Source organism: Lipotes vexillifer, unplaced genomic scaffold (genome assembly GCF_000442215.2).
Source record: "Lipotes vexillifer unplaced genomic scaffold, Lipotes_vexillifer_v1.1 scaffold127, whole genome shotgun sequence".
Lineage (NCBI taxonomy): Eukaryota > Metazoa > Chordata > Mammalia > Artiodactyla > Lipotidae > Lipotes > Lipotes vexillifer.
The window spans coordinates 284,832-300,787 of NW_006795282.1; the positions used below are offsets into that span (position 1 = coordinate 284,832).

Below are 15,956 nucleotides of genomic sequence, written 5' to 3' on the forward strand. Positions count from 1 at the left end.
GCTCCTATGCATGAGTCCTCATCAACTAATTTATGCAGTTTCCAATAATCTCTTCCTTTGTATTTTCTTATCACCTCCTTTTTTCCAGTAGTAGGAGATTTAATGTGGACTTAAGCTTCAAATAGGATGACAGATTAAAATTGCCTTTATTCTTACATTTATTCTTCAGAGTGTATTTTAGTTAGAATTGTTCTCTTCCCTGATCTGAATCTTATTTCATGGTTCTCACCTCAGACTTATTTCCATGTTCTGCTATTTCTTCAAGCTTGGGGTGGCCTTGTTTCTTATCACTTATTTCTCGCTTATGTAGTGAATGTGACACATTTTCAAGAACAAAAGTAATGAATAAGTAGTTAAAAATCATATTTTATGTTATCTAGCTTTCATTATATCTGTTTCTATATCTTTCCACCTACTAAGGGAAAAACAATCTGTGCTCTTTAGGATACATTATTATTAGCATAAAAATTAGACTAAAGTGGACTCAGTCACACTTATTCTCTTATTTTCTGTTACTTATAGATAGCAGAATACACCTTTTTGTATTAAATATGCTGTGCTTTCAAAACCCTTGATACCTCTGTATATAGTACATAAGTTATGACTTATTGAGAAGGTCAATTGTCTCTTTTGGAAAAAAAGACACAGGGTTACATCTCAGACCTGACAGATTTGCTACTTGTGATCTTTGATTTTTGCTGACTGGATATCTCTTTGATTTGAAACCCACATAAAAAAGGCCGGCTATGCTCTTGGGCTCTCCAAAGTCTTTTATACAAAGAAATAGGAAGTGAAATGGAAGAACTGGAGAGGAGGAGACTGAAAAAGAGATTGTACTTATATATACTCAGTTCTTCACCCTAAATCCTCTTCAGAGAAAGGGAGAAAAGGACCAAAGAACTCATCCATCAGACAAGTGCCTATGCTTGGAATTTAATACTCCACCTTTTTTGCTCTGAACTTTGAAGGTAGTCTTTTGGATTCATTCACGAGGTACTTCTAGTCTACCTCCATAAATTGCTATCAGGAGTACAGAAAATAAAATTAGTCCTTATGATTAGAAAAGTATACCTAACCAGTTTCTTGTCAGTATTTTATAATAAGATAAATGTATTAAGTCTCAGAGTTGGGGTCCACCTGAGGCACTTGGCAAATAATGCAGTAGTTTATTTATTGAGTATTGTTATGGATTGAATGGTGTTCCCCCCCCCCCCGCAAATTCATATGTTGAAGTCCTAACCCCTAGTACCTGAGAATGTGACCTTATTTGGAAATAGGGTCATTGGAATGTAATTAGTTAAGACTAAGTAATACTGTAGTAGGGTTGGCCCCTAATCCAACATGACAGATATCCTTATAAAAAGGAGAAATGCGGACACAGATATGCACAGGGGACGAACGCCATATGAAGAGGAAGGAAGATATTGGGGGGAGGCAGTTAGAAATATGATTGCTGACCTAACAACATGAGTATCTTCAATATCATCCTGAAAAAAGAAACCAAAAAAACTGTTCAAATTCTATGAGTCTTAAGTTGATTGGTAGCAAATGAAGGGTATTGAAAAATACAGGCAATTCAGAATTCATAAAAATGAATAACATTGAATCTGACAGGGAAATATATATATGTAGACATACAAAGATAAACAATGGTATAAAATAAGCTAGACATTTAAAATATATGTTTTCAAACAGAACTTTCTATGAAGTTTTAAAGAAGAAAGAAGACATTAGGTGCTGGAGAAATGCAGTGATAATTCATATAAATCACTTGCACTAGTGTTCATGACACACATTGAGTCATGTTCATTTCATCAGGTCAGTGCCAGGTACATACTAAGCATCTAAATAAATATTTGTTGGATTAGATTTTTCTGGATTCATTATCTTGTTTTAGAGTGGTTAATAATATGATTTTAGACACCAAAATTAGTGGGGCATAAAGATCAGACAGTTTGTCCACTCAAGACATAGCACTTTGGTGGCCATACTTTCCACTTATGCATGAACTTGTATAACATGTGAACTTGTATGACAAATCCAAGAGAAATACTGATTTTCAGTGAGGAAGGAAATCTGACATCACATTGGGCTATTACTGTGTATGTGTGTGTGTGTGTGTTAGCCTGGGTCCTACTGGAAACAGATGGCACACTCAAACTGGAAAGTTCAGGGTCAATTTAATAAGGACATGCTCTACAAAGGTGTGAGCAGCATTTGGGGAATAATGTGGCACCTGAAACGGCTATGACCCTACTTCTTAAGGGACAAAGAAAGGAAATAAATATTAGAATCTGTAGAGGGGAGCCTTATGGAAGGAACATCCTGGCAGGAGCTGTGGCTTGGCAAAGAGGCATCAAGAAGAATAACTACCTTGACCTGTCTTGTCTTCTGATCTCGTGCTAGTGCCTCTCAATGTTCAAACCTAGAAAGAAGCTTGAGGTAAAGGAAATCTATCGATGATATAATTCTATGCAGGCTATCCTCTCAGGGCAAAGAGTACAGTGAAGAATGGTGCAAATTGGATCTGATAGAGATTTTATATCATTGTTAAATTCTGCTACATCTAAAATTTTTCTCATGCTTCTTTTCTTCCCTTTCTCCCTCAATTTTTGTATATTTTCTTCTCATCTCACACTTATCATGAAAATGAAATGTTAGACTGAATATGGAATTTCCTTGTATCCTGATCTTTCACCTACCTCAATTCCTTTTCTCTCTTATCCAGTTTAGCGAAGATGATGTGTCATTTCAATCAATTAATTTCACCATCAGTACTTGAGGTTTTTCTTTCTATGCCATCAGTCTTACTCAACTCCAACCCACATTTCTCCACTTATTACTCAGGTTGCTGAGATCTGCTGGAGAAAACCATACAGCCTTACACACAAGTGCCATTACAAATTTGTGTTCTCCAAACTCAGTTGGGCACTTGATGCCTTCCTGAATACCTCCTTCATATCTTCATATCAGTTATAACACATCACACTTTTGTACCTCCACGTTCAATTTATCCTAACCTCATGGACCAGCAAGCCAGCTAAAAAGTATCCTGCTTTAAAATAATACATCACAGATCCCTGTTTTCATTTCAGGCTTTCCTTTGATTCTGTGTGAAGTGGTTCAGTATTAAGGATGCATAATGTCAACCCATGAGTAACTGCCAAAAAAAAAAGGCAAGGCATAGCTAATAACAGGATATGCAGTCAATGTGGTGCTTTGAGGGAGACTTAAAGCTCCAAATGCATATATTAGGAAAGAAGAATGATCTTAAAGTATTGTTTTTATCAAGACAATAAAGGAGAAAAACCTGTGACTGAGGAGTCCGGCTCCATCCCCAAATCCTGTGTGGAATCCTTGGGCCCAACTATAGGCAATTACCAAGCTTTGCCTGACAGGCCTCATGAGTGAAAGCTGCTTTCCCCTCACCAGATTTGGTGCACAATGCTACACTGCAATTTTCTGAAGAAAGTTGTAGTCAAGGACTCACATTTCCCCCACCCCACTCATCTGCATCCTCATAGGCATATGGGCACTCCTAGCCCTGACCACCTATTTTGAGGCCTCCATCTCAGGGCCCGTGGCTGAGGCACTCTACTTCAACTCAGTACCTTCCAACTCCTACCCCTTCTTTCTTTCCTTACCTTCAGCCCATGGTCCATGAAGAGACAAGAGCCTTTTGTTAAGTCTCTCCTCAGAGACAGCTACCCCTTTCTGCGCTCCATCCATCTGACCTTCTCCTGCAATTCTATGAAGAAAAACAAAATAGCAGGGAGCCAGAGCTTCCTTTAACCTCTTGCATTATTCACTGTCATAGTACGTGAATAAAGGCTTGATTAGTACTTTCAGTCTTTCTGTCCAATTGACCACCTCAATACCTATTTTGTTGATAATTGTTGCAGAAAAAAGCACTTGAAAAATTCGGCAGTCATGCATGATAAAAACACTCAGCAAACTTGGATCAAAAGGGACTTTTTTTTCCCACTCTGATAATAGACATCAATAAAAATACTACAGCTAGGGCTTCCCTGGTGGCGCAGTGGTTGAGAGTCCGCCTGCTGATGCAGGGGACACGGGCTCGTGCCCCAGTCCGGGAAGATCCCACATGCTGCGGAGAGGCTGGGCCCCTGAGCCATGGCCGCTGAGCCTGCGCGTCCGGAGCCTGTGCTCTGCAACGGGAGAGGCCACAGCAGTCAGAAGCCCGCGTACCGCAAAAAAAAAAAAACAAAAAACTACTACAGCTAGGGTGGGGGTCGGTGCGGAGATTCAGTCATGAAGTCGGGATAGGGACTTCTCCCGCAGTGACGTGGCTGGCGAGCCTATTTGTGTTGTGGCGTCAGGTTTCCAGACGACTTTATGGCGAGATGCTGCTCTCCATAGGGATGCGCATGCTGTCGGCCACACAAGTCTATACCATCTTGACTGTCCAGCTCTTTGCATTCCTAAACCTACTGCCTGTAGAAGCGGACATTTTAGCATATAATTTTGAAAACGCGTCTCAGACATTGATGACCTTCCAGCATGATTTGGTTATAGACTTCCAGCTGAAGGTTTAAAGGGTTTTTTGATTAACTCAAAACCAGAGAATGCCTGTGAACCCATAGTGCCTCCGCCACTAAGAGACGATTCATCTGGCCCTTTCATCATGTTAATTAGAAGACTTGATTGTAATTTTGATGAAAAGGTTTTAAATGCACAGAGAGCAGGATACAAAGCAGCCATAGTTCACAATGTTGATTCTGATGACCTCATTAACATGGGATCCAATGACAGTAAGAACAGATCACAAAATTTGTCCAGGATAGACATAGAGCTAGAAGAAACTGACTTCGTAAAGATCAACCTGAGAAACTCCCTATACATAAATTCAAAACAGGAGATGACTATGATGTATGTGCCATTTATTTGGATGAATATGAAGATATTCATATTCATATCAGAATCCTTCCGTGTTCCCATGCTTATCATTGCAAGTGTGTAGATCCTTGGCTAACTAAAACCACAAAAACCTGTCCAGTCTGCAAGCAAAAAGTTGTTCCTTCTCAAGGCGATTCAGACTCTGACACAGATAGTAGTCAAGAAGAAAATGAAGTGTCAGAACATATGCCTTCATTCAGACCTTTGGCTTCTGTCAGCATCCAGTCATTTGGGGCTTTGCCGGAATCCCGCTCACATCAGAACGTGACAGAATCTTCAGACTATAAGGAAGATGACAATGAAGATACTGACAGTAGTGATGCAGAAAACGAAGTTAATGAACATAGTGTTGTGGTCCAACTGCAGCCTAATGGTGAACAGGATTACAACATGGCAAACACTGTTTGACCTTCAGAGGGTATTGGGTTATTTCCCTTTAAAATGTTTATTTAGGCATATAGTGTTTTTGCTCCCTTCAGAGATTTCTGTAGAAATAAGTTATTTTTTAGTATTCTACAGGTTAATCAGATTACTGAAACAGGTTTTTTTGACCTGGTATTTATCTGCAGGAGTGTACTTTGTTTCACTAATAACTAATACAGACTGGTGCTGTAACTCAAGCAACAAATCAACTCTTCTTTTGGAATGAAATATAGCCAAAACATTAAAAAAATTTCCTCAGTATAGCTTACAATTAAGACCTAGATCACAATATGCAAATGTTTCATGTTTTTACACACAAGGTCAGTGCTGTGGTCACCTAGCATGAGCTAAGCCAACTCCCATCTCCATAAAGTTACCTAGAGTTGTTGAGCTGGAATATGCTTGTTCTGGTATTTCTGCCATCATTAGTGTGAGGCGACAAGGTAAGTTAGCATTTTTCTTTCTATCAGCACCACAGAGACTCAAAGCTCTCTTTTTCCTTTCTATTGCCAAGTAGTCTTATCCTGAGAAGAACAGTCTGTACTAGGGCAGATTGCAAAAGTTTTTTTTTTTTTTTAAGGTTTTTAATACTACAGTGTTATGTATGAACTTGACTTATTGGCTAATGTCTCTGGACTTTATTACTGAATTTCAGTATCCTTAAGGATTTTTTGTTATTGTGATCAAAGCAAAAAGAAAATGCTGTATAGAAATACCAAACTTCAGTAATTGTTAATACTCAGATTGTATACCTCTTAAAAAGGAGCATCTTATGCTAATTAGCCCTGCTAAACTGTGTACAGAGGAAATTGTTCAAGTATTGGATTTGCAAATATTGCTTATGTTTAACAGAACTAATGATGTATTTAAACAATGTATTATGAAAAGCTAAATTATACATTATTGTAACTATGTAGAAAATATAGACTTATATGTATAGTCAAAATGTTAAGAATTTTTATATGGCCTTGTATGAAGGGAGTTTGAATGTTAATAAACACGCTTTCCACTTTAAGAACTGGCAAAAAAAAAAAAAAATGAATAAATAAAAATACTACAACTAACATCATACTTAATGAAAGCTTCCCTGGTAAGATTTGTAAAATGAAAGAAAGACAATTTTTCCCACTTCTATTCAATGTTGTATTGATCCTACTCAGTGCAATACAATCAAACAAACAAAAATTAACAGGCATACAGATTGGACAGGAAGAAACAAAATTGTCTTTTCTGGCAGGTGACATAATTTTATATGATATAAATCTCACAAAATTTGCAAAGAATTCATTAGAATAAGTGAGATGTTTCCCAGATGCAAAATAAATATACAAAATGCATTTGGTTTCTTATTGCCTACCAATAAACAATTGGAAATTGAAAGCAAAATAACATTTATAAAACATAAAAATACCTAAAATAGTTAGAGATAAATTATTTCAAAATATTTAAAGACCTATTCAATGAAAAAATCTAAAAATAAAAAAATTGCAGAGAAATTAAAGAACATATAGCAAAAGAGGAAATACTATGTTTGTGGACTGGAAGACTCAATATCTTTTAAGATTATCCACCATTTGAATTTATACATTTAATATAATCCTGCTCTAAATCCCAGCATACTTATTTGGTTGGAATTGACAAGGCAATTCTAAAATTTATGTGAAATTGCAATAAACAATTTAAAAAGAAAATAACAACATTGGAGAACATAATATTATCAGATCTTAAGGCTGTACAAATACACACATAATATGAAAAATTGACAATTGGACTTAAAAAAAATTAAAATTTTCTGCTTTTTCAAAGACACGACTAAAAAGAAATATATATGACATATGAATATGTATATTTATATGTAATTCTGATAAATAAATATATATGTGTATTTATTTGATAAAAGAACTGTATGCTAAATGTATAAAGAACAATAACAATTCAATAATAAGACTAAAACTCCAATTAAAAAAACAGGCTTCCCGGGCTTCCCTGGTGGTGCAGTGGTTGGGAGTCCGCCTGCCGATGCAGGGGACACGGGTTCGTGCCCCGGTCCAGGAAGATCCCACATGCTGCGGAGCAGCTGGGCCCGTGAGCCATGGCCGCTGAGCCTGTGTGTCCAGAGCCTGAGCTCTGCAACAGGAGAGGCCACAGAATTGAGAGGCCTGCGTACCGCAAAAAGAAAGAAAAAAAAAAAAAGGACAAACTATTTAGACCAGACACTTCACAAAAGAAGATATATAGACAAACACATGAAAAGATATCTAGCCACTGTGGAAATTCAAACTAAATCACAAGCAGATAATACTACATATCAATAGATTGGCTCAGTTTACAAGAACTGGCTGTACCAGTTTTGGTAAGGATATCAGCAACTGGAATTCTTATATACTGCTGGTAGAAATGCAAAATGATACCACCAATTTGGAACAGTTTGGAGTTTCTTATTAATTTCAACCTACAATTACTGTATGACCCAACAACTTCACTCCTAGATATGTTTATAGGAGAAATTAAGCTTTACATCAACACAAAGACTTTACATGATTGTTCCTATCAGTTTTATTTGTTGTAGCCCCAAACTGTAAATAGCTCAAATCTACCAACAGTTAAATGAATAAACAAATTGTGGTATATTCAAAGAATAGATTACTTCTCAAAATAACATGAAACAAACTACTGAGGAACACAAGAGGATTGTAAATATTACAAACACTATGAGACAAAGAAGCTAGACTCCAAAAACCTATGTACCATATCATTCTACTCACATGAAACTCTAGAAAATGTAAATTAAATGTATAGTGACAGAAGGATGGTCAGTGGTTGCCTGGAGCCATTGTTGGGAGGAGATGATTGCCTGGGAAAGGCAAATTTGGGGTGGATGAAAATACTGTGTCTTGATTGAGGTGGTGATTACTCAAAAATTTAAATTTGTCAAAACTAGTATGCTTACCTAAATGTCCATAGACAGATAAATAGATAAAGACATATATACAATGGAATATTACTAAGTCATAAAAAGGAATGAAATTTAGTTATGTGTAGTGAGGTGGATGGGCCTAGAGTCTGTCATGCAGAGTGAAGTAAGTCAGAAAGAGATAAACAAATACCATATGCTAACACACATATATGGAATCTAAAATAAACAGTACTGATGAACTTAGTGGCAGGGTAGGAATAAAGCCACAGACGTAGAGAACAGACTTGAGGACATGGTGGGGCAGGGGAGGGGTAGCTGCGATGAAGGGAGAAAGTAGCAGTGACATATATACACTACCAAATGTAAAATAGCTAGCTAGTGGGAAGCTGCTGCATAGCACAGGGAGATCAGCTCGATGCTTTGTGATAACATAGAGGGGTGGGATGGGAGCGTGGGAGGGAGATGCAAGAGGGTGGGGATATGCAGATATAAGTATACGTATAGCTGATTCACTTTGTTGTACAGCAGAAACACAACATTGTAAAGCAATTATACTTCAAAAAAGACGTAAAAAAAATAAATAAAAAATAAAAACAAACAAAAAAACTAGTATGGTTAAAATGGTTATATTTGTATACAAATCACATCTCAAGAAACTTAATTTTATAAATTACAAAAAATCAACTCCACTATAGAAATCAAAAAGTCTTCCATGATTTTAGAAAGTTCTAAGAGTTCTTTGTATTAAAACATTAAGATGTAAAATTGAATACTTCCAAGAAAGACAAGTCATGCTTCTAGATTCTAAAATGGCCTTAACTATAAAAAGATCCAATGACTTTCTATTGAAATTAAAAAATACACATATTTTAATATTTACTTTCATGTTGGAAAGGTTAAAAATGAAAAAAAACTGTCAGAGACAAAGCATTTGATTAAGCATGAAACATTTAACTCTCATTGTGAATTTCTATGGTTTCAGGCTTAAAAGTCTTTAAGAGAACAGAAAAAAAGAACTGATCAACAGTGTAAGAGAACAAATGAATAATGTAAGAGACAAAAGGCTTAGAGGACCAGGTCAAGTTAGGCACACAAGGTGTGTCCACAAGGTCAATCCCACAGAGGAGCTGAACCCCACTTTAATCAAACCTACAATAATAAGGTCCATAAGTGACTCAGAGCCTCTCAAAATCATTGCAACTTTTCTACCCTGAAACATTTCTCACATAGTTTTTTTATTTTTATCTTTATTTATTTTTATACAGCTGGCTCTTATTAGTTATCTATTTTATACATATTAGTGAATATATGTCAATCCCAATCTCCCAATTCATCCTCCCCCCCACACTTTCCCCCCTTGCTGTCCATACGTTTGTTCTCTACATCTGTGTCTCTATTTCTTCCTTGAAAACCAGTTCATCTGTACCATTTTTCTAGATTCCACATATATGTGTTAATATACTATATTTGTTTTTCTCTTTCTGACTTAACTTCACTCTGTATGACAGTCTCTAGGTCTATACACATCTCTGCAAATGACCCAATTTTGTTCCTTTTTATGGCTGAGTAATATTCCATTGTATATATGTACCACATCTTCTTTATCCATTCATCTGTCGATGGGCATTTAGGTGGCTTCCATGACCTGGCTATTGTAAATAGTGCTGCAATGAACATTGGGGTGCATGTGTCTTTTTGAACTATGGTTTTCTCTGGGTATATGCCCAGTAGTGGGATTGCTGGATCATATGGTAATTCTATTTTTAGTTCTTTAAGGAACCTCCAAACTGCTCTCCATAGTGGCTGTATCAATTTACATTCCCACTAACAGTGTAAGAGGGTTCCCTCTTCTCCACACCTTCTCCAGCATTTGTTGTTTGTAGATTTTCTGATGATGCCCATTCTAACTGGTGTGAGGTGGTACCTCATTGTAGTTTTGATTTGCATTTCTCTAATAATTAGTGATGTTGAGCAGCTTTTCATGTGCTTCTTGGCCATCTGTCTGTCTACTTTGGAGAAATGTCTATTTAGGTCTTCTGCCCATTTTTTGATTTGGGTTGTTTGTCTTCTTAATATTGATTTCTCATACAGTTTTTGTGAAAATGTTTTCTTTTTCTTCTTTGCCTCTAAATGACATGTTTAAGCATCTTTAGCATTCAAACTTCTTTTGAGCAGTTTTCTCACAAAATATCAAATGCTATTTTCACTTTCTTATAAACTCAGAGACAATACACTTCACATTATTATCACATTTCTTTACTCATATAATACATGCATTGATGTTGTTCCTGAGCATACTTGAATTCTCTAGCTAATAGTCAGAAAGGACAAATCAAAATCATGGTCCCACCAAATCTATCATAGGAAAGTCACATGGAGTCCAGAGAGACTTGGGTCTTTTGCTTAGAACTGAAGACAATCCTAATTGCTTCTTGTCTACCTAATATCAAATTCATTCACCCCTACCACCCACCCCAGATCTTTCGTATAATGTAAGTTTGTAGAGAGCTATATGAATTACTAGCCAGCCAATTTATCACCTTACAAGTCATCGTATTAGACTTGGGGGCACTCTTTCTAACCTTTCCTTGTTCAGTTCAGATAGAAAATATCCCTGATATTTTCTATCAGGGCTAGAGGTTAAGACATACCTTGACATGTTTTAATCAAACAAATCTTTGCTTTATAATGACCTTTAACCTAAACTACTGCTCAAGTTTAATTTTGTTTCTTTCATAATAAAACTTCTAACCTAAACACTGCATTTTGGAAAAATAACCTCAGTTCATCTTTGATTCTACAGTCTTTGAAAACTCATTCTCAGGGAAAGCTAAATGCCCGAAGTGTCTCTTTCCTTGCAATAAAAGATCCAGCATATTCATATTTTAAAGCATAGAGTGCAGAAATTTCTGTGGTTTCTAGTCTTCAGTGATTGTTAGAGTACTTTACTTGTTTAATTCTGTTTTGTGTTAAGTAGATTAAAGTAAGAAGGTCTTAGTTTTAATTTTGAAAATAAACTGTTTCATTTATCAAGAGAAATATTTGTTCAAATAGGCATAATAATTATCTCCATAGAAACTGTGGGAACATTTCCAAACTATCAAATGTTTATTAATTTAAAAATGTACTTTAATTATTCATTTAGAATATTGCCATAATAACACTTGGCATGAGTAGTTCAAAGAGGTTGTTCTTTTTTTTAATTTTTTAAAATTTTTATTCTTTTACTGACATTGACCCTGTTACAGAAACTGAGAAAATATGTTGAGGTGTGATATTCCGTGATTTCAAACATTCAAAGCTGAGGTATCAACCTTTATTTATATCTTTTAGTGTAACATTTTTCTAATTATTATTTGAAATTGTACAAAGTATAAAAACAATAATAAGCATCACCTATTCTGCTACAGCCTCTCCAAAACAAACAATGCTGATAATAGTGTAGTAGATGTTCTTCAGATTATTTGGCATGAGCATTGTTTAACCTAGCTGAGATCTTACTATATTTTTAATTGTGTCTGTATTTCACTTCATCTTATATTATAAGCATGCCTCCCCGTCATTAAAAACTCATAGATCAATACAATTCTCATTTGTTAGGGCTTTTTCTTTCAGCACCTAAGTATTTCACACAACTCTTCTTGCTATTATGGTTTCTGATGAAAAATCCACCTTAATTCCTATCCTTATTCTTAACCTATTGCTTCTTTCAAGATTTTTTTCTTTGTCTTTAATTTTCTACAATGTAAATAAGATAAACATATGTTTATGTTTTAGCATTTATCATGTTTAGTGTTTTCTGATCTTCCTAGATCTGTGGTTTGGTGTCTGCCATTAATTTTGCATAGTCATTGGTTAATACTACTTTAAGTATTTCTTTCATTTGTTCTCTCTTCTCTTTGTAGTATTCCAGTTATTCATTTTTGCACTTTTTGAAATTGTTCTTGGATATTCTGTTCTGTTTTGCCTATTTTTTTTTTTTCTTTGCATTTATGTCTTGGAAGTTTCTGTTGATTTATCTCAAGCTTACTGATTGTTTCTTAAGTCATGTCTAGTCTACCAATGAGCTTATCAAAGATTGCTTTCATTTCTAGTAGGGTGTTTTTATTTCTAGCATTTTCTTTTGATTCTTTCTTAGAATGTTCATCTTTCTAGTAACATTACAATCTGTTCCTGCATATTGTCTATTTTTTCCATTAGAGCCCTTACCATATTAATTATAGTGTTTTAAAATTCCTGTGTGTAAAAATATCTGTGTCATACCTGGATCTGGCTCTAATATCTGCTTTGTCTCTTCCACTGTGCTTGTTTAAAAATCTGTCTAAGAGTTGTGTCATGTTTAGTGTTTGCAGTAGCTGTACCCCCTAGGGATCTCAAAATCCTGTAGTGTTTTTGCTTTTGTCTCCTGTATTGACTTTGGTCTTCCTTATATACCCTTCCTCAGAGATACTAGCTATCTACTATCTCTGATAATCCACTATTACACTGGAGCCCTCTTGGTGTGGTGGTAAGGTGTGGGAGTTGGAAGCATTCTAGGTAAATCTGTCTTTTAGTGTGTTCATGTCTGTGACCTGTGACCTTTACAAGTGTTTATTCTCATAGAGTTTCCCACTCCAGTCCTGTACTTCGTTAAGATAGGAAGGATAGAAGGGGCTGCAGTGAGACGAACACCCTTCCTCCATGACTCTGGAACAAGACTCTGGTAAAGTCTTTATCCTGGGGAGAAAGCCTTTGTTATAGACAATGCGGTGGTAATATTTCAGAATGATTTTTCTTTCTTTCTAGTTGATTGAATCAAAAGGTGTCCTTTCTTAGATATTCAGCCATGAGAACCTAGTGGAGCTCCTGGAGGTAAAGCTCATGAACATTTTGCTGCCCACATTCCACCAAGACTGTGGCCTCCAGGAGTTTCTTCCTCTCACGTTAGTCTATATTCAATCTAAAGTAATTAATGAAAATTACCATTCAGTGCTCCTACCATTTTATGGTTCCAATGACTTTTGTTCCAGGTAATCAGATGTCTGCTGTGACTTTCTGAATTCACCTGTCTCTCTAAATTTCATGAAAATAATGTGCCCTGAAATCTCAGTTCTCTGACGAGTAAAAGAGGCATTTTAAAATTGTTGTTGTAATGATGGGAGTGACTATTTCTCTGGAGCTAAAACTGTCTCATAACTATTTTAATGGTTGAACTATTTTATCTGTATATAGTTTGTTTCACTTATTTCTTGTTAAGCATTTAGTTTTTGTTTTCTAATTACAAGAGATAATAAAGAGATAAACAGTATTTTTATATTGTGACAAATTAAATCCATATAATTTAAATTACTGAGTTCAAGTTTATGAATTTATTGCTTTGATACCTAAAGCCATATTACTTTCAAAACACTTATCATATCCTCGGGTCCTATGAGAGTGAATAAAAGTGCCCTTTTATTACTGTACTTTTTGAACAATGCATATTATCATTTAAAAAAGTTGATGCTTTCCAAGTAAAATATATGTTTTTAATTGTATTTATTTTATTACAAAAATGTTGAGGAATGTGTACATATATTTATATTTGTACAAGCTATTTCAGCATCTTCTTTCTTGATTCTAATTATGCTCTTTATCCATCTATATATTGAGATCTTAAAAGGCTATCAATTTGAAAGCATTTTTGATGCATTAAGAATATTAATCCTTTGTCATATTTACTGAAAATATTTTAAGTACCATATTATTTGCCTTTAATTGTGATGTGATGTTTACTTTGATACATATCAGTTTCAAGTGTTGTATATTTTAATATGCCTATACCTCTGTTTGTAATTTCTTCTATTACTTCTAAGTTTGAATAGTTCTTCCCAATCTAGGCTAATGGCTTTTTAATAGCAGTGGTGATACATATTATTTGTGATGGTTGTTCACCATTTCAAGAATTATCATGCTACTGGTACTTCAGTGAGGATACTTTGTTAGTATTTTCATGTTCTTTAATAATCTCCATTTTGTTGACACCACTTGACACTATTCTGGTGATTTGATTTGCCTTCAGCAGTTCCATAAGAAATGTCTTTATCTTCTGAATTATAACCATTGGCATTTACTTTGTTATTACAGCATTAAAAATAAGAGTCAGCACAGGATCACAGTATGCAGGGTTTTAAACTCTCATCAAACAAATGACATAATCTTCTCTGGAATCCCCACCTAGTCTGTAAATGACACAGTTTGGGGGCGCTAAAACAAAAATCTTACTTCTGGTGATTATTTTTTATGCCAACTCTAAAATTGTCAAGTTTATCCTGTACAAACAGTCTGATTAATATAAAGGAAGATTCCATACTCTACAGTAACATATTTTTAGCTTTTTATTCCCATGATACATAGATGTATATTATGAAAATTAACTTCAAATAGAAAAGAATGAGTCCTCTCACAACCTTTACTTTTTATATTAAATTAACATGGAGACTGCCAAATATTGAGTTTGAAAAGAGCCAAAATGTGTAATATGTTCTATCTCCTGTTGTATTAAAAATGTATACCAGATAGTTATACATGTGAAGGCTACCAATTTCTCAACACTCTTTTTATGTTTTGGGAAATCTTCCTTACCTACGTCCCACCTCCTACAACAAGTGAGAAAGAGGTAAGATGTTTTCACTCCCTGCTCCCCATGAGGCAGGGTCACCTAGAGATTTGACTTCTTCAGAACTGAGTCAAAGGTATAGCAAAGTTGAGAAATTATTCATATCAGTGTCACAGGATGTCAGTGGCAATAACCTAGAGAGTGGTGGTGAAGTCTGTTCATTTTCTAGACCTGATTATCTAGCCTATAATGTAATTCTTTAAGACCTGATATTCTTCCAGAATTTTTCTGTTATGCTTAAGCAAAGTTAATTTCTGATGATTGCAATAAAGCAATCTGATTATATAGAGAAATGCATTGATGTCCACTTGATTTCTTGTATCAGAAATAACACTCCAAAGGAGAATCTAATATTTTATTATTTTTTCTTTAACATCAAGAGGGAAAAAACTAACTTGTTACACTATGAACATTAAAAAATCACTTTTATAACTGCATACCAAGAAGAAACATATCATGAAAGTTCTACTCTTTTAAACTATGTTATACATGTCTCTTTTCTCAGTTACCATATCTTACATGTCTTTTCAATCCCTCAAATTATTAATTTTTAGTTTACAAAAGGAAAATGCCAACCTACATCAATGAAAACACATTTACTGGCCAAATACTGCTAGAATCACATTTATCTTTGCCTGGGAAAAGATGATCTAAAAGGACATTTTGAACCAAAGCATTTTTGCAGCATATTTGCTATGGTTTCTTTTATTTGACCAAAACATATGTCACAAAATATTATCATTAGAATTACTTTTCACATTTATTTTAAGAACCTATGTAATTCTGAGGTTTTACCCTGCTATTCAGTATGCATATGCGTTCCAAGAAGAACATATGGAGATTAATTTGTTTTGTCAGGTTTCTTCAAAATTGAAGTTTCATGGGATTGAAAGCCAGTGCAATCACCATTTAAAATCTGAGTGTGATATTATATCATTCTTTTTTTTTTTTTTTTTTTTTTTTTTTTGTGTTATGCGGGCCTCTCACTGTGTGGCCTCTCCCGTTGCGGAGCACAGGCTCCGGACGCGCAGGCTCAGCGGCCATGGCTCACAGGCCCAGCCG

At 35.2% G+C, this 15,956-nt stretch overlaps 1 pseudogene; it reads left to right on the forward strand.

Annotated features, from left to right (window-relative positions):
* Positions 1-4,364: 4,364 nt before the first annotated feature.
* LOC103069978 (E3 ubiquitin-protein ligase RNF13 pseudogene) lies at positions 4,365-5,325 on the forward strand (annotated as a pseudogene).
* The last annotated feature ends 10,631 nt before the right edge of the window (positions 5,326-15,956 follow it).